The sequence below is a fragment of the Pongo abelii genome, chromosome 3 (genome assembly GCF_028885655.2).
Source record: "Pongo abelii isolate AG06213 chromosome 3, NHGRI_mPonAbe1-v2.0_pri, whole genome shotgun sequence".
Lineage (NCBI taxonomy): Eukaryota > Metazoa > Chordata > Mammalia > Primates > Hominidae > Pongo > Pongo abelii.
The window spans coordinates 167,284,648-167,305,045 of record NC_071988.2 but is presented as its reverse complement, the minus strand read 5'-3'; the positions used below and the strand labels follow the sequence as shown (position 1 = coordinate 167,305,045).

The 20,398-nt window shown below is 38.6% G+C and overlaps 1 protein-coding gene and 1 long non-coding RNA gene across 4 annotated transcripts in view; one reads left to right on the top strand and one right to left on the bottom strand.

The window, feature by feature from the left end:
• Positions 1-20,398, bottom strand: part of SMAD1 (SMAD family member 1) — a 76,488-nt gene that overhangs the window by 55,174 nt on the left and 916 nt on the right. Inside the window, exon 1 of one of the 3 annotated variants that reach the window (XM_054554533.2) lies at positions 19,780-19,799. The exons of the other annotated variants lie outside the window; for them this stretch is intronic. The gene's annotated coding sequence lies outside the window, so the exon portion shown is untranslated. Of the gene's footprint in view, positions 1-19,779; positions 19,800-20,398 lie in introns of those variants that run through there. 3 annotated transcript variants of the gene reach the window in all.
• On the top strand, positions 45-15,583 carry LOC103890515 (uncharacterized). Its single transcript, XR_654839.3, has 4 exons — positions 45-134; positions 4,942-5,788; positions 9,962-10,029; positions 15,309-15,583. It is a non-coding gene; the product is annotated as an uncharacterized LOC103890515 (long non-coding RNA).

Below are 20,398 nucleotides of genomic sequence, written 5' to 3'. Positions count from 1 at the left end.
ATTTATAGTGATGCAATAATGCAGGTACTATTGCCTTTAAAGCGCAGACACTGACAGCAAGTCTTCCAGTCTCTCCAGTACAACTTAAGTGACATGCTAGCAAGAGATGCAATGTGGTCCCTCAACAGTGTTAAGTGAGTAGAAATCTTAGGAATCGAAAAGGAATACCATGTAGACTGAATTTCAGCTTACTACTTACCACTTGTAATTTCACTGAAGCTGTGAAATTTCAGCCAAACAATTTCAAAAGTAAAATCTCCTTGATGAAAAGAAAGCAAGGAACTTATGGATGTCACAATGACAAGAGTCTCTAAGGATATAACTGTAGTTTATGTATTTTAGGTGTGCCAAGTATGCTATTAACGTATCTTCATTATATCAGAAAATTCTTTAAAAAGAGTTATTTCTGGTTCTGTTCTGCATACACAAATCCTTCCATCCTGACAAATCTAGGCTGCTAATAGAGTACCTGGTTAATTTTTCTTAATCATAGAGATTCCCTATAAAATAGCAGCTGTCACATCTGTTTTGTCTGATTAGATGATTACTTGCATAGTTAAGGCAACTGAAAGTTTTCTTATTGTCCCCAACTTCAACAAAGTTGGCTTTTCTATATCTTCTTGCCATTTCCTCTAAAAGTTGTACAACATTCCTTAATCCCATTGAACCCCCATTCCCAAATTCATGCTTGTAATAGCATACTGTCCTTCAGGACATGGTAGCCTTTCAAGATACCCAGCTCCCCATAAGCTCACCCTGATAAAGTCCATTCACATTCATGTCAACTCAAACACTGTAAAGACTCCTGGCCTACAAATGCTCACTCCTCAAACATAGGAAAGAATGAAGACCACAGACATTTTAAGATTTAATTTTATTGACTACCCCAGGAAAAAGTCTGCGGTAGTTGTCTCTCAGAAAAAACTATTCTCTTTGAGTCAGTTATCCTAAAATAGCAATTTTAGACTACAAAAAATGCTAAATGTGGTAGATTTCCGTAAGTGGCTAGTTATGAATGATTCATCAGTAGCTAATAAATGAAATTGTTTAATTGAGTTACCAACTTATACAAGCATTATACTGGTTGTTTTTTACAAACATTATTACATTGACTCCTCACACCAATCCTTCAAGGTAGAAATCATTATCTCAATTTTACTAATAAACTTGAGACTCAGAGGTTAAAGTAACTTTCTCCAGACCATATTCTGGTAAGTAGTAGATCTATATTTTAAACCAGTACTGACTAATACTAAAGTCCCTCAGTCAAGTTTAAAAACAAAAAAGTAATCCAAATATCAAATTCACAGATGAAAATGGAATCAACTACAGGAGGAAAAAACTATCCCTTTAAAAAAAAAAAAAGAAACAAAAAACCTGCTGTATTTCATGTTTTGGAACATATTTCTCTCTCTCCACTGATCTCACAGGTGCTGTTTATGACAACAAACATGCACATCTGTAGGGGTGAACTGACAGACACAAAGCAGGACGGCCTGAACTCTCTTCCTATATTTAGATCCTTCAGCTCAGCTCTTAATTGCATAATTTAATCAGGACCCTCTATAAGGGAAACACATCCATATTCATCACAGGCATCAAAGGAAACATCTTTACAAGTTATATCCTTTTACAAACCAACATATGGTCTCACGCCACTTTCCCAATTGTTGAACTCCTCCTCTGGGAAGAGCATGGAATTTTATTTCTTTTTATCACTTGAAAAAATCACTTCCCTCCTAATTCAGTAAAACTGGGTGGAGGCCACTTCCTCCACAGGTGAGAGAAATAAAACTTGTTGATCTGTCATTGTCAGGAATTTTAAAGTTAACCATTTATTTTACATATTTTCAAAATGGAAACAAAAGACAGACAAAACCCAGAATGAGAAATTGGGGCACATTCTCCATGCTTTCAAATAAAACCTCTACCTATTTTTTTGTCATTTTAAGATGGTTTCTAAATTAGAAAACAAGTGTCCTTAACTTGAATAGGTTTGAACTGCAGCTGTCCACTTAGTAGCTGTACTTTGAAAAAAACAACTCTGAGCCTCAATTTGCTTTTCCACAAAATTGTGATACCATCACCCAATCCACTGGGTTATGCAGATTAAACATAAATATGAAAGGCTTACTTCAAAATTATAACATGCTGAAAAACAAAGTGATTAACAAAGCAGGTTCACAAATAAGGCTAATTTTAATACTTTGCATATCCAAAAAAATGAGGTTTACAGTCTAGTTTTGTCTGTTTAATGAAGTTCTAACTTCATACAAAAAGAGAAAAACTAGTAACCACTACAGTTATTCAATTCACTCAACAAACAGCTATCACATGCCAGGCACTATTCTAAGCACTAGAAACGCAGCACTGAAAGAGACGCAAAAAGTTTTTCAAAGTCTGTTCCTGTGCCTTGGTGGGGCCTACATTCTGGTGGTCAAGGAAAGCCTTGTTGTGAATGTGATATCTGAACAGCCCCCTGAAAAGGAATTATCTGGGGAAGGGCATTCCAAGCAGAGAGAAGGGCAATTGCAAAAGCCATTTGAGCCATTTGGCAAGAATGATCCTGAGATGTTCAAGGAATGGCAAGGAGTCCTCACTGAGGCTGGAATTGATTAAATGAGGGGAGAGAAATGAGAGATGAGGCCAGAGAGGTCACAGGGGAGGGTATGTGCAGGACCCACAGAGACTTCAGAGCTTTTGACCCAAATTGAGATGGAAACACTGGGAGATCTGAGCAGAGGAGAGCCATCATCCAACTTAGAGTTTAATAGAATTACTGTGGCTTGCTGGGTTGAGAACATACTGAAAGACACAGGAATGGAAGTAGGGAGTGGTGGGTAGGGAGACCAGTTAGGAAGCTACGGCAATTGTTAAGGTACAAGATGATAAGGATTTCAACCAGCGTGGCAGAAGTTGTCAGATTCTGGATATATTCTCAAAGTACAGACATGAACAAATAATACTTTACTACTTATATAAAGAAAATAATTAACTGTAAGGTTGGAGAATTGTTTAATTTTTAGAAGTATGAAATCCCATATTACGGGGACTGTAAGACTGAGCGAGATTTTTTTTTTCTTTTTTTATGGAATCTTTCTACCCAGAGATTGAATATCTGAGGTAGGACCAACGACAAGGCCACTGGAGGAGAAGTAGTCCAAGAATTATGGACTAAATGTCCATAATTCCTGTACAGGAATACAGGTTGAGTATCCCTTATCTGAAATGCTTGGGACCAGATGGTGTTTCAGATTCCAGATATTTTTGGATGTTGGAATATTCTGAATATACACAATGAGATATCTTGGGGATGGGACCCAAGCCTAAACATAAAATTTATGTATGTTTCATCTACACCTTATGCACACAGGCTGAAATTTTTCTTTTTTTCTTGAGACATGGTCTTGCTCTGTTGCCCAGGCTGGAGTGCAGTGGCATGGCTCACTGCAGCCTAGACCTCCCAGGTTCAAGTGATCCTCCCACCTCAGCCTCCTGAATAGCTGGGACTACCGGCAAGTGCCATCTTGCCTGGCTAATTTTTGGATTTTTATTAGTGACAGGGTTTTGCCACATTGCCCAAGCTGGTCTCGAACTTCTGGGCTAAGTGATCCACTGCTTCAGCCTCCCAAAGGGTTGGGATTACTGGCATGAACCACCATGCCTGGCCAATTTTATAAAATAATTTTAATAATTTTGTGCACAAAAAAGTTTTGACTGTGACCTGTCAGATGAAGTCAGGTGCACAATTTTCCACTTGTGGTGCCATATCAGTCCTCAAAAAGTTTTGGATCTTGGAGCATTTTGAATTTTCAGATTAGGGTGACTCAACCCATAGTATAAAGGGAATAACAACTAGGAGTTAAATCTTGTAGGAATTAGAGTGAATGATATGGGCAGTGGGGCAGAAAATGACTAACAAGGAAGGGTAATGAGTGGTATAATTTTACATGATAGTCGAAGTTGGGTGTTTTTTATAGAGGATGGTAGAAGAATGGTCTGAAGGTGGCAATAAGAGGTAAAAGGTTTATGGGAGAAACCAGCCACGGCTTGAGAGCCACAGGGGAAATAGCTCCCTCAGATAAACACACACAAAGATCTATGTTCAAGTATATTCGTGTTCTAAATAACCCAGGTGCCTAACAATAATGGAATGATTAAATAAATTATGATACATTTGACTATGATGTAACTGTTAACAAAATAAGAAAAAGCAGATGGACTTTCGTGTACAACACTACCATGAAAAGAAAACCATACCACAACTGTTCAGTAAGAAGTGGTAAAAAGTATCTATAGGATGGTCTCTTTTTAAAAACACAAATAGAAACAAAAACTGTCTATGTATATACATGTGCATTTTTAAAGGCCTAGAAAAAAATAAACGAAACTGAACAAGTAGTTACCTTTAGGAGTGAGCTGGGTACAAGGGAGTGCAGGAGAGCCAACTACTTTTACTTTTAACCAACTGCTGTTTTCAAAGTTAAAACCACAATAACAAAAATAAATAAAAACTGACAGTAGCTAAGAGAGTTATTTCTACATGGCTCTAGAAGACAGCATTATGACCAACAGGTGGCAAGATATATCTTCTCATAAAGGAAAAAAAAAATTGAAAGTGTATCTGCATAGGATTTTCAGAGAAATGTATTTTGGTAAAATACATGACCCTATTCTGGGTTAATATGATATGGATACGAATGAAATGTACTCTTTTATTAAGGATTCAGGCACATAATCAAAAAATTCCACTTCACAAAATGGCATATTACAGCAAAAAAGTAAGTTTCCCTCCCATTTTAGACCCTTACTCCCCTTTCTATTAACTATTCAAATATCCATCAAATTTTTCAATGCATGAATTTGTTACTAAAATAAAAATGTTCTATATTATTCAAATATCTTCACAAGCAATTTGGTCCTGTCCTTTTTCCATTACAGAAATCTGTTATTTGAAAGAATAACTTCTAAAAATCAAAGTTTATCTAACCACTGAAACAAACATTGACATCGGCCAGATTTCACTCTCGTATGACAATCAATGACAGACTTTTTCAATCTGCCAAAAACTGGACTGGAATTGCAAACATTCACTTGGCCACCTCGGAGGAGAAACTGAACAAATAGCAGCAACCCCCTCTTCCAGAATGTGAGAGCTCCGTCCACCTAAGAGCTAAAAGAAGCAAATGCAAACTTTTTCACTGGTTTTAGAGAAATAATGCTTTAGATATAAGCAAGCATCACCTACAGAATTAGGTGAGACCTGTGCCCATGAATCTAGTCCTTTCTACCTCTGATCACTCGTTCAGTACAGTCTTATCTGCTGACTTCCCTAAAGTAATTTATTTACCAATTACAATGGAAAAACCCAAGACAATATTCTCAGAAGACTTCAGAACCCAAGTTCTCCTCCTTTACATGCTCAGCTACTAAGACGGCTTTCATTTCTATTAATCCAGTATTTAACTAAACAAATTTTTAAGCCCTTATCACCAACATAAAGATGCAGTAGAAAGAAAATGAGTATAACACAGTTCCCATCACCATCAAGCTTATCGTTATGAAGTGTGTGTGGGAGAGATGGGAGAACCATATTATATGGTAGACTATGATAAGAGTCACAGGACCGCCGCCTGTTGAGGCTTTTCATCTAAGGAGAAACATACATGCAGACAGAGTGACCTACAGTCTGTGCTACAATGACATCTTCCACGCATCCTGAGCTCTGTGTTACTTACCCTACAGTGGAAATCCAAATGGTCCAAATATCAACCAGCTGTTTCAGTGGGTATGAAAAGTGGAACGGATAATCCAAAGCAGTCTTACTAGTAATTAACTATTGCTTCTACAATGTATTATGATTCATCAAAGCTTTTAATCATTTATATTTTGCTTACACTATTAATAAAGCTACAATATGCCCTGAGAACATAGTAAATTCTAGAGAAATGCCTATTTAAGATTCAAAAATTGCTGTGGAAAATCTGTAAATGGATGATGGTTAACTATAGTGTTTTAGTATATTATAAAAACATAAAGGCAAACATTTTATGTCACATAAATCACTCTTTCTCTTGGAATTCAGAGTATAGGCAAAAAAAAACAGACTTTTACAGAACACCTGAAACATACTAGTTTGAAAACTCAAGAAACTTTTATCACTATCACCATCAACTTCAAAGGGAGAAAGTGGTAGGTGGTTTTATGGGAAACACTGTATAAAAGTGCATCCATGGTCTCCATCAAATTTCAACAGAAGTACAGTCATCCCTCAGTATACCTGGGGCACTTGTTCCCAGACCCCACTACCCAATACCAAAATCCTTGCATACAGGTCTCAGTGGGCCCTATGGAACACGTGCATAAAGAAAAAGCTTGCCCTCTGCATATTCAGCTTTCACCTTCTGCAAATACTGTATTTTCTATCCACTTTTGGTTGAGAAAAAAATCTGAGTATAAGCGGACTCATGCGGTTCGAGCCCCTATTGGTCAAGGGTCAACTTTATTCAAAAACAATCAAAAATCATCCTTATATCAACCTCATCACCACAACCACAACCATAATGAACTTTAAATTTAATTAAATAGCTCTCTTAATCCTTACACAAGTCCTATAGAATAAGTACTATTTTATAGATGAAAAAACTGAGGCACAAAAAAAGTTAAGGAAACTGCCAAGGTAACCTCTCTACTGCTTCTCCACAGTAGTCCCCTCCTTGGTTTGATGCATAAGGCAGAGTAACAGGCAAGGATTTGCTTATAGTTTTAAAAAATTCCCTCCATCTCCTTCTGTCCCTTTCTAATTTATTCTTGTTTTTGCTATTGCTTTCCTTCTTGATATCTTCCCACTTACCCAGAACATGAAAAAAACAAGAGTTTTATCAGGGCAGCAGTGACAAAATTAAATTCACTTTAATCTAAAGAGCTTAGAATAAGACGTTATAAGCTATCATTCAACAAGACATCAGAAAATTGGCACCATTAGCTCTTGTATGTGTTCAAATCTTAATAATCCTTTTCTCATGATGAATCTGTAGAACACTAAAATTAAACTCCTTTTAAGAAATTCATCTTCTTGACCCAGGTGCAGTGGCTCACACCTGTAATCCCAGCACTTTGGAAGGCCAAGGTGGAAAGATTGCTTGAGGCTGGGAGTTTGAGATCAGCCTGGGCAACATAGCCTTTATTTAAAAAAAAAAAAAAAGCCAAGCACTCTGGTGCACGCCTGTAGTCCCAGCTGCTTGGGAGGCTGAGGCAGGAGGATCACTTGGGCCCAAGAGTTCGAAGTTACAATTAGCTGTGATCACCAGCCTTCAGCCTAGGCAACACAGCAAGACCCTGTCTAGTAAAAAAAAAAAAAAAAAAAAAAAAACAAAGAAATTAATTTTCTTTACATTCCCACTGATTATTTTAAGATCCTTTATTGAAAACATAAACAAAACAAAAACTGCTAGCTCTTTTTATCTTGAGGTTAATAGTTTTCCAATCAAGTAGATGTAGAGATAAAGAAAATTTAAAGGAATCTTTCAGGTATATTTTAACATAGATAAGATGCTAAGATATTAATTTCAACACCTAGTACACAGTTGTAAGTCACAATGCTACTTATAGATAATGGCAAAAATAGTACTCTGTACTCTGAAGGATTTGTGGTAAGGGGGTAAGGAAAGTGGGAAGATAAAGCACACAAACCGTGTGCTGGTGTGGCAGAAACGGTCATGACACTACCACTTCAGTTATCCCATCTGTCTCCTGATCCCCTTTTTTTATCCTCTATTTCAGGGTTCCTCAACTTTAGCATTACAGGATGTTTGGCTGCATCCCTGGCCTCTACCCACTAGAAGCTATTTGCAACCCTCCAGCCTCTCCCTCCAATTTGTGACAACCAAAAATTTTTCTGACATAGCCAGATAAGCCACAGCTCTATTCTGCCACTTTTCCTCTCCTTTTCTCTTTGCAATCTAAGCACCTCAGGCCTCAACAGCTTTCTATAACTCATTTGCAGACTCCGGGATTCACAGAACTGCTGATTCTTCCACAGAGGGAAAAGGGAGAGATGTCAAACACACATACCCTTTCTGTCTCTGTTCTCCTCAATGAAAAAAAGGGGAAGCAAAGCAGTCAATCCTCAGAACTTAACTGGTGTGTCTGAGCACCCACAACTGGCATCACACAGTGCTGGGTGCTACAGAGTATAAAAGACATGGTTCATAACTACAATGAACTCACAACATACCATATTTCCTGATGTAATTCTAAAAACAACAAAATGAAAAAATTCATTCATCAAGTACCTACTGTGTGCCAGCCCAACCGTTCTTAATATTGCTGGATATTAACAATATTTTTAAAAGCTTCCTTACCATAACCCTTCAATAGGATGGGCCCAGGCATTTTTGTGGTGGTAGCTGTTCATATGATTTTGATGAGTAGACAAGGGAGAACCACTGCACTAGGCACTGTGCTAACACAAAGATCATAAAGACACTGGCCATACCCTCAAGGAACTCAGTCTAAAGAGTTAATAAGGTAATTGTAATAAAAGGCATTACAACAGATGCTAGACTAGACAAGCAGGTTTGTATTGTTCCTTAAAGTTAGAAGATCCTCAGTGCAGGTCCTATACTTACAATTCCTTATCCCCAACTTTATCAAGCTGTCTAAGAGATATACTATGAACATAAGCATAAATAGAAATACAGACACTCAAAAGCTTGCTGAAAGAATGAACCAGGGCCAGGCGTGGTGGCTCACGCCTGTAATCCCAGCACTTTGGGAGGGAGAGGCAGGTGGGTCACAAGGTCAGGAGTTCAAGACCAGCCTGGCCAACATGGTGAAACCCCATCTCTACTGAAAATACAAAAACTAGCTGGGCATGGTGGCGGGCACCTGTAATCCCAGCTACTCAGGAGGCTGAGGCAGGAGAATCACTAGAGCCTGGGAGGTGGAGGTTGTAGTGAGCCGAGATCACGCCACTGCACTCCAGCCTGGGCGAGAGGGTGAGACTCCATCTCAAAAAAAATTATTAAATAAAGAATAAACTAAGGTAGAAGTGGGCCAGAGGCAAAAAGCTCTACCAAATGCATCAGACTTTTTTCCCCAATCCCTTGATTTTGAAGTGAAACAGCTTCAAATGCATAATCTCCTCTTACCAATTAGATTGCTTCTTCAGGGCAGAAAATGACTTACAGTTTTCTCTATCCCACCCAAAACATAGTCCAGTGCTGGATGCACACAGCAGGAATGCATGTAATACTTGCTGAATTGATTAATATCAGCTTAACGAAAAAGGAGAACTCCACAGTGAGGACACACCCCTTTTAAAGGAGCCTTTTCTAGAATACAGAACATCTCAGCCCACACAAATTGACAAAACTCTTCAACAAATATATGCTATAAATAAATGCGAATAAATGCTATAAATACAGTTTTTGTGCCAACATTTAAATGATAATCAAGTTAATTTTGTTCAGTTAACAGAAAAACACTTAAAACTAATCAAATATTCCCTCAAGCCTGAATAAACTAAATAGAAGTCCTGAGCACACAAACATAAACACATGAAAAATAAAGAGGTTGTTATTAAATATGTTGGACTGCAAAGCCAGCAATGGGCAAAAAGCAAAACAGGAAGCTGCAACAGATGAGATGGCAAGCTATACACAACCAGCTGTATAACTTCTACAGCAATATCCACTGTATCATTATTCTCTTTCATGAAAAACTACTGTCTCTGATAAAATTAAGACCGATTTTCCTGGCATTTCTCCTCCCTCTACCACTTAGCTCAAAGAGCTTGAGTGACAAGTCTCACCAATGCATATCACTTAAGGGCCCGTACTCCCAGTCACAACTCACTCAGAAAGGACTCAACGATGGGCAGGGGATGCTAGTGGGCCAAGTTGTGAGCCTGAAGGTGAGATTTAAAAGCCTTTTTTATCCAACTTTAAAATGTTTGCAGGTCACTTAAAAGAAAGGAGACGGTAAGACAGAAGACGCAGACAAATTCTGACTCTGTCTAGTGGCAAGGTAAGGATCCTACCAATAACCAGCAGACTCATTCCTTTACGGGCAGCATATGAATAGCCTTTTAAACCTGCGGTACTGTAAAATATATATTTGGGCTTCAACCTTGTTTCTGGCATACAGCTCCTAAAATCCTTGGAGACTCCAAAGTGATGTCTTTTTGTATGCTAATGATTGACTGTTGGCTGGCAGCCCCTAACTAGCTTTAGGATGGTGGCAGGATTAGAGGATTGAGACTTTCAGCCCCACCCTCCAACCTCAAGGGAGGGGGCAAGGGGCTGAAGGTTAAGCTGATCACCAGTGGCCAATGGTATAATCAATCATGCCTATAAAATGAAGCCCCATAAAAAACCAAGAGGACAAGGTTCAGAGAGCTTCTGGACAGCTGAACACGCAGAGGTTCCTGAAGCATGGCACACCCAGGTTAGGCATGGAAGCTCCATGCCCCTTCCTCCACACCTTGCCCTATGCATCTCTTCATCTGTATCCTTTTTAATATCCTTTATAATAAATCAGTAAATATAAGTTTCCCCGAACTCTGTAAGCCATTCTAGCAAATTAATTGAATCCAAAGAGCGGAGTCATAGGAGCCCCAACTTGAAGCTGGTCAGCCAGAAGTTCCAGAAGCCTGGACTTATGCTGGAGGTGGGTGGGACTGAACCCTCAATCTGTGGGATCTGAGGTATCTCCAGGTAGTGTCAAAATCGAATTGGAAGACACTCAGCCCAGCCAGTGTTTGGTGTGTAGGGAAAAACCCACACACATTCAGTCACAAAAGTATTTTATGTTGACTGTTGTAGTGTGAGAGCAGAGGGAAAAACAGTTTGAGTTTTCTACTGACAGAAAACCCATGACCTCTATTACCCTTTAAAAAAAATTTGTAAAATTAAACACTGATGCCTAACTTTTATGTTTTTTTTAAACATTATAAGGTTTTACTACAAGGGGAACTTTTCTCACTTTATTTAATACCTCATAAACTCGTCCATCTCAATAATCAAAATTATACTTCAAGACCATCATTGCATCTCACATCAATGAGTAAATGCCACTATAAAATCTAATACTGCAATTAAGGTAGGAGAGAAAGGGGCCTATTTCAATATGCTCTAGGAAGCACTGGTGTCTTCAAGATTCACCATCTACGCGAGGTGACTGAGAAACTGTGTATAACTGATAGCCCCTCACACTGTAATAAGGAAACTTCTGGACAAAAACCATGTTATGGAGGGAAGCAGGGTGCCTGCCTCTTAAAACTCTACTTTATATATATCTTGTACCTCCTTGACACTCCAGATTCTCCTAGGAGGCTGGGAAATTCGGGCTTCCTTTCCTTAAATGAGAAAAGCCCAGTCTTCCCAGACTGATACTTCCTAGTATACAAAGAATAACAAAATACAGGAAAAAGGAAGACATCATCCCCATTTCAATCAAGAGTCTGATCCAGGACATAACCAAAACATTGTGTGTTCATTAGTAGTTTGTACTTCTTTTTTCCTTTTTCTTGAGACAGTCTCGCTCTGTTGCCCAGACTGGAGTGCAGTGACACAATCATAGCTCACTGCAGCCTTGAACTGCTGGGTTTAAGTGATCCTTTTGCCCCAGCCTCCAGAGTAGCTGGGATTACAGGCGCAGAACCTTCCCGTCAGCAGTTGGCATTTCATTTGTTTGTGAAATGCTTGTTCCCATCCATTACCAATTTTTCTATTGGGGTGGTGCTTCCTATTGATATAAGTCTTTCTTGCAAAGAACAATATCTTGTTGCAAATCTCTTTATCTGTCTTTCAGGTTTTGTTTTTGAGTATGTTTGGTCACATAATAAATGCTATCAAACTATAAAAAGTTTCCTTTATTGTTTCTGCCTTTGGAGCCACATTTTGAAGGGCTCTGTGGCTGGCTATTAATAACCCTCCCCCCAATGGCATAAATCAATCTCCCCTTTCCTTCTAACACTATGACAAGAATCCACTGCAGAATCTTTCTGCATTAAGCATGTATTGGTTTAATAAAAAAGAAATGTTTTTAACCGTAATGAATGCTGCAATAAAAGCCATAGAAAACTTCAGAATACAATACTTATTTTTTTAAGTTTTAATTAACTTAAATAACCTTTAAAATCATTAAAGGGATTCTTCTGTTAGTTTAATTTCTATACTTTTCTTAGACACCTTTATCTAGAATTGTTAGGGAAATGCTCTATCTACAAATTCCCAAACTTGATATTTCACTACTTCATTACCAAGATTCTCATTGCCTACCTCTTCTCAATTCATTTAGTTCATCAGGTTTCTTATAAAACAAGTAAGTGTTGGGGCTGGGTCTTACACCCAGGCAATCTGCCTCTGGAGCCTTATCTCTGAACCCATTTGCTATCCCTAAGCCTACCAGGCCACAAAGTGATAACAAAAAGTAACAATTAACCTAGTCTCCTATACAGCAGCCTCACCACACTTCACCCCAGGTTTCCCCCCAATTGTTTAGAATTTGACTTCTCTATAGATTGCCTGGCACACTACCTACGGTGGTTCTTCTTCCCTTACCATGTGCTGATCTTCCTCCTCATCATCCCAGTGAAAGGACTTACCTCCAACTAAATACAGGAAAATCAGCAAAACTGCACAGGAGCTCTGCCACATGCTTTCCTCTCACTCGGACCCCATTCTGTTTCTTTCTCAGACAACTCTCCCTCCTTACCATGGTCAACATTTTGTCACTTGTGCTCCAGATGGCTAACTCCATCACCTCCAATTGCTCTCTGTCCACTGACTTCTTCCCCTCAACCTTCAAATATGAAGAGGTCTCATCCATCTTAAAATTCAAGTCACTTAAGGCAATATAAGACTCTATTTCTCACTTCTTAATGTATTCAGTCTTCTCTGAAATTGCATTCACGTGATGATCTGACTTCTTCTCCTTCACCCTGAACTGTACACTGTACATTTTTCCCTCCAAACCTACTTCTAGAATCTCTCTTCCAGTGGCTTCCTGGTTTTCCCACTCCTCTGACCCCATGCCTTTCTTCCAGTTTCTTCTTTGGTCTATGTCAAACAGCCTCTCAGATAGTCTACTTCAAATTAGCCTCTTCCTTCTATTAATTCCTAACTGTGGGCTCCAATGGAAGATTCAATCCACCAGTTCTTTCTCTCTTTGTGGTTCTCTCAGAATACCCAGTAGATGACTGCAGAGAGTCTAACGTAAAGCTTTCAAGTCCTCCCAAACCTTATCTCCTACCTGCCTGTAGCATACTTTGACTTAGATATCGCACCTTAAATTTAACACATCAAGTCTAATTTATCATTTGCACAATTTTTATTCCTTCTACAACCAGCTCTTCCCTATTCTTAAGTAACATCTTTATTAGTTTTCCAGCCACCAAGGTTAGAAACTTAAGGATATAGCTCCAACATCTCTTTCTCATTACTTTATAGCCACATAATCACCAAGCCTTCATTTTTTTTTTTTTTAAATCCTTTTCTTTCCATGTCTACCTTTACCAGAGATTTATCATCTCATACATAACTCAACAGCTTTCTTATTAATCTCCTGGCACTGGGCTCTATCCCTCCAGTGCAAACTGCATGTTCAAACACTTTCAGTGACTTCCCAGTGTTTCCTTATTCTGGCACTCTGAAAGGCCCTAAAATTCTCACTGGAACTCAAGTTTCTGAGCATCTCCTCCACACCACCATACTAGGCTCCATGAGGAACACCCACTGAGGTCAGGCAGGGCTGCTCACTGCCTCTGGATCCGTGCTATTTGATATGATAACCACATATGGCTACTGAAACATAAATTAATTTTTTAAAAAATGCTGTTCCATGTGTGGCTACAGCTACTGTATTAGCACAGATGTGGAACATTTCCATCACTGCAGAAATTCTATTGGACAGTGCTGCTCTACAGATACTCAACACTCATGCTTATCTCCTAGTTTTTCATGTCATTACTCTGCCTATAATGTCCCTCTTCCTTCTGCCTATGCAAACTCACATGTCCTTCCAGGCCACAGTGGTCCTGATGTGAGCTGTCTGTACAATTTACTCCTATACTACCTTGTAATGGCTCTTATAATGTTGCTGCATTTAATTTTTCATGTTTGTGTACCCTCTAATTATCGAGCCTCAGAACTAATAAATATTCAGGGAATAAATGAAGCATATACTTATTACAATACTGCAGCAAAATGATCAAATAAGGGCCCATTTAATATCCCTCCTTCATTAAAAAGATACGTTTCTTTTCAATCTAAACAAACAAAAGATCTTGCATTTAGTTAACTGAATAATGGCTTAATTAATGCCTAATTGTAACAGTTGAGAGAGTCTCCCCCCCACCTTTTTTCTTGCAGTGTTTGAAACTAAAATAAAAAAAGCTATAAAGGTCTGGAATACTTCGACTTTGCATAAGCACACCACAAAGAAACCACAAAAAAAAAAAAAGACAGGGAGAGGATAATAAATGAATAGTTTGAGTAACTATATCCTAACAATCTCAGATTGTAGAGCAAAATATCCACAGTACAGCAGCCCTGCAATTAAGGGGAAACTACAAATAAAGCATTAAAACTTACGTATAAAAATATATTCTGAATCAACAGAGAGACCCCTCTCTCCTCCTCTTCTCAAACAGGACCTAGTGAATATTCATTTACATCCTGAACTCAAAAGCATATAGATGCATAATTAACAACTGTATGTTCTTTCTTCAGATCCAGGCTTACTGTCTCAAAAAAAAAATTTTGTTAAGAAACCAATCTATACTGCAAACCTAGGTTCTTATAAAAAAAAAAAAAAAAAGCTCCTTTTTCAAACACTAAGAACAGAGAAGAGATCTGGGAGAATCACCAGGTAAGGACTTCCTCACACCTTAGAGGATTTAATGCTTTATTTTCAAGAGAGAGTCTTCTCTAAAGTTCAGATTTTAGCTTATAACAAAAATTATAAAGATGCTGAACTGTTCAAATACTGTAGTTCCCAGTACATTACTAAAACTCTGAAATAGTCACTGGAGTGAAACTGCTTATGAAACATTTGGCTTTTCTTTTATGAAAGATAGTTTCCTTTATGCAAATGAATGTTCTAGAGAAGCCGCTCATTTCTGCAAGTCAGCCCACAATAGCCATAGACATTACTGTTTTGCATATAGGACTAGCCCTGCACCTCTAAAACTGACACCATCTTAATAACGCACAGCAAGATGAGTATTTTAATTTAGATTTTAAGCAATTACATTAATACTATTTGGCTCTGCCTTTTTCTTCTCTTTCCTTTTCTTTTTAAAGGTGGCTACAGCAGAGTGATGAAAATACTTCAGGTATTTTTGCTGCAAATCAGATGACAGATCAACAGATTAGACTGAATATTTGTACTACCAGGTAACAGCAGGAAAGGAAAATAAAGGGTCAAGAGGTTTCAGATTGGGGCAAAGAGGAGATGCCCCTATTTATTATCAAAGTATGTCCTAAAATCTTGGTACCAAAGAGTAAAACCACATATAGAAGTAGCAGAACATTTCATCAACCTCAAAGACATGCTATGACTTAAAACTGATTTTCTCCACTTTTTTATATTTAAATTATCCTTTTTCTCCTCAGACCTGTCCAACTCTCTCCCTAGGACTCCCTAGCTCCCTAGTATTCCCTAAATACCCCAAACTTTAGCTTTTGGTTAGGAATGTGATTTGTTTTTGAGAGTCAAGAGGAGATTCGTATATTTTGCTAGATGTCAGAGTTGCCTGCTTTAATTTGAACTTTGTAAAATCTTGGATCTCCCATTTTCTAATAAGGTCCCATTGATTAAATTAGATATAGGGCTTTTCTTTTCCATCTTCAGAATGAAAAAGAATCAATTTTAATATGTAGAAAATAAGCATTTCTCTCTGGTTGTCAGATTTGATTTCTACTTAGCTCAAACAATGTTAGGTATAAAAAGTCGCTAACAGGCCAAAAAATTCTTTCCTCCCTTCCCTAAATTACGCTGGATATACTCACACCAAAGCCTCAGAAGTAGAGTGAGTGTGGTAGGGGGGAAAAAAAAAACCCAAAAACAAAAGGGCACTTAATGCTAAGAGGAGTCCAGATCTTGGCTTTCCCTTTTCCAATCACTAGACAGGTAACTTTGGATGTCAGTTACCTTCTCTGGACTTCAGATTGTTCACCTTGATATGAACCAACCAGATCAGAAAATCTTTAAAGCAATTTTTAATACTAAATATCTCTATTCTCTGTAAAGGAAATTACAAATCTTAATGTTTATGAAAGCACTTGGCAGGGCAGTCCCATGGACATATTTCACCCGAAAGACCATGAGATTTGGATAGTTAAGTGTACACATTAATTCACCATGGCATATAAGCATTTTGGGATAGGAAGGTGGGAATAAGAAGATACAAGATCCATAGTTTCATCAGATTCTTCAACAGCCCTGACCTTGTAAACGTTTATAAAAATAGATATGAAATGTTTTTTTAAAAATCCCCAATGAATCTGCAATTACTATTCTTACAGTGTTTAACAGCTCAGGGAAGACAGACTAATTTTGGTAAGACAGACAAACTGAATTACTACAACTTTCCTCCTAACTTAATATCAGTTTGTGATTATGTAAGAAAATGCAAGAGGAAAGTGACAATTACGCAGAAAAGTAGAGATAAAACTAATTTGGCTTTGAAATGCATTATTTTCATGCCAGATTTATTCTTCAAATTATGTGCTGCTTAGATGAGCATTATTTTTCCTTTCTTAAACACTTACAAAAGGACGACAGAAGATAGCCCAGAATAAATTTACCCACAATAGAAGGTAAATTTATTTAAACACCTACAAAAAACACAAGCCAAGTCATGTCTATACTGGCATAGTAAAGCACAGCAGAACAATGACGATTTGGGTCTTCTGAACGAAAGACCAAAAAACATAGTTAAGATGGAGTTTCTAGAGTTGGACTGCCTCGATCATATCCCAGGTAAGATTAGAAATCATAATCATTCACTGTACCGCCTGAAGCAAGATACTGAATCATTCTGGCCTCAGTTTACCTGTAAAATGTGACAACAACAGTACTTATGGAAGTTTTGAGGCTTAAATGAGATATGGGTATTACAAACAATGCCTGGCATACATACAGTAAAAATTCAGAAAAAAAGGTTAGCTACAATTATTTCTCCTAAGGCTCTAAACCAAATGAGAATCGATGACACTAATAATAAATAAGATCTACAGAAAAGTCAAACTCCTTTTATCCAGTAGCTTCAACTGTCCCTTCCAAACTGTGTTTTATTTTAAAAAGAACAGCTAGTTAGTGAGAAAATTAGTTTATATATATCTTTCCATCTTTGACTCCACAAACTCACTAGTAGAAGTAACAAGTGAGAAGAGGTAAAGGTCCTGGGGCAGCACTGGCTGGCAGAACCTTCTGTGATGATGGAACTATTCTATATACACGCTTTCCAGTATGGCAGCCACTAACCACAAGCAGCTACTAAGCACTTGAAATGTGGCTAGTGCTGAGAAAATGAATTTTTATTTAATTTTAATTTAAACTTAAATAGCTATACGTAACCGAGTGCAGTGGCTCACACCTGTAACTCCAACACTTTGGGAGGCTGAGGCGGGAGAACAGCTTGAGCCCAGGAGTTCGAGACCAGCCTGGGCAATATGATGAAACCCTGTCTCTACAAGAAATACAAAAACAAATTAGTCAGGCAGACATGGTGGCAGTGCCTGTAGTCCCAGCAACTTGGGAGGCTGAAGTGGGAGGATTGCCTGGGCCTGGGAGGTCGAGGCTGCAGTGAGCCATGATCGTGCCACTCTACTCCAGCCTGGGTAACAGAGTGAGACCCTGTCTCAAAAAAATAGAATAAAATAAAATTTCAAAAAAGCTACATGTGACTATGGCTAGGATAGCAGAGCCCTAGATAATCCATAAGCTAAATAAGGATTGTCAGAAATTTAAGCAAAACAAGGATCTTCTTTTCCTGAACTGTTTATATGTTCAATTCAAATATCTTTGTTTCTGGTATAGGCCTGGTAAGTTTGACTAGTTAAAGAAATAACATGTCAGTTGATACATCAATACAGTGAAAATTCAGGGGTAATAAAAGGATCAGAGTTAAGTATGTGGTCCACTGATATTTTAGAAGGTCCCTAAGGCCAAGTTAAATTCAAACTCACATGAAGCATTCAGTACACATATCAGAGCTGCAAAGGTCCTTATCAGCATCCCTAAAGCATCTGTTTTTCCTCTACCAAATGAAAAGCTATTTATACAATTCAGACTGAATATCTCTGCATTTATCTTAAATTTTTCTACAGAAATTCATAGTTCTGTAAGCCTTTTCCCTCTTTCACGCACACTGGTGTCCCTGGCCATCTCAGCCTTTCCACTATAAACAAAACCCATGTACCACCCATATCTGAAGTATAACGCCAGACTCCTGCTTAGCTACTCCTGTAATATGGTTTAATTATGATGACTGAACTAATAGGCTGACATCATAGACTTTTACAGGCTGACCCCATGTCATCCTGATGTATCATTTTGCACCAGTTCAGTGCTGTAAATCAATTTAAGATCTCAAGCAGGTTGAAAAGGCTGGTAATGACGCTTTCTCTGCCGTCTCTGGAGACTCTACATTATACCCAACTTACATTATTTATAAAGCCTCAGTGATGCCTCCATTAGCCTTGTAAGACTACACAAATGAGATCTTTTATACACACACACTTGGCCTTGATTATGTAGGCTACTGCAGCTTAAACATGCTAGTCTAATTACACCCAAGTTACTTCTTTTTCCAATCTACTAGGTTATTAGATTTTATATTTAACCCAGAATTGCTAGAAATCAAAATTAAAGTGAAATTTAGTTTTTAACTAATAAATGTAATAAACGTAGTTGAGAAAATGTGACAACTTCCTCTTAATGCCTTAATGAACTTAGTAGAAATAAAATTAAATTCCAAGAAGTGTAAGAGGTCAATGTCTTTAATTGCCTAAAAATTTTAATTTCTCTAAAACACAAAGGTCATCAGCTCTTCAAGGATACAAAACCAAAGGATACCGCAAGAGGTAAAATGTATTTGGTTACATACCTACGGTTGTAGGGGTCACAACTAAATCAAGGACAAATCCCTACCCTCAGAAGAAACCCGATCCTGCCTGGATCCTCCAGAGGCTCTGGCATCACCCACCTCCAGAAAAATCATCTCTCACGACCCTAGTTACACTTTCCTAAGAACTGCAGTATTACACCAATGATACACCACCTGCACAGAAATAGCAAATAACTGCAAATGGGAAAGAGAGTGGGAGAGGGCAGAACAAACACTTTAATCAGTACAGCATATTTAGATCTGGCACCTACATCAGAATAACACTGATGCAACAATATTTATACCAATTGAAAATGCTGGGGCAGTGAACACTTCTGCTCCGATTCTTTTTTAATACAGTTCACCCACCTTCAATACAATTTAAAGTAATTACAAACAATTTGAAAAATCAACATGGGCAGGGAAGCTTTCTCATTGTGTTACTGAGGTGTGGGCAAGTTATCCGCAACAGGCAATTAGACCCAGAGATGTTCTGAAATAGAGGCATTCTGAGATTTAGCGGCTGAGAGTTTCAGCAACAGGAAGACGTAACAGAAATCATGCAACTTCTGTATCATTCCACGTACTTTGAAACTTCAGATACAATGGAAAGAAAAGAGGGGGGGAGGGCAGAGAAAAAGGACAGTTGTCTCAGCACTCACGAAAGGATGCTTTCTCAGGAGATGGTTCTGAGACCGGCCTCAATTTTCAGAAGGAACGCGCCTTTACTGGTTATCTTGCACCGTGTATTTAAAAATTGCATGCGCTTCAAAATAAACAAAAGCTCAGCTACTGTAGTTGTGAGATCTGGCAGGCATTTGTTCCTCCTTCCCTCCTAAAGCACATCAAGAAAACGTTCTCCCTTTAAAGCCTTCATACAGATTCAGCAACTAGAAAAACAAGCCCACGTCTGTCTCTCACGCCCACCACCCCCACCTTCCTACAGAAACAACCCCGATAAACAATAACAAAGACAGGGAGCAGAGTAAAGGAACAGTTGTTCAACCGCGAACTCACGATTACACATGCAGTGAGGCAATCGACTCCGGTAAAGGGAAAGGAATGAGACACCAGGAGACGCAGCGGGTGTAGGCGGAAGAGGGGGAAAAAATTACGCGCCGCCGCCAAACCTTTGAATAAATTAGAGGGATCTCGGTGCGAACTTTCCTTGACCTCGACCCCAAAGAGGCTCGCTGGGGCCGAGAAGAAAACCCGTGAGGGATGTGGAGGGGCCCGGGGCGCCGGGGTCCCCCGCCCGCGAGACCCGCTCCACCAGGCGCC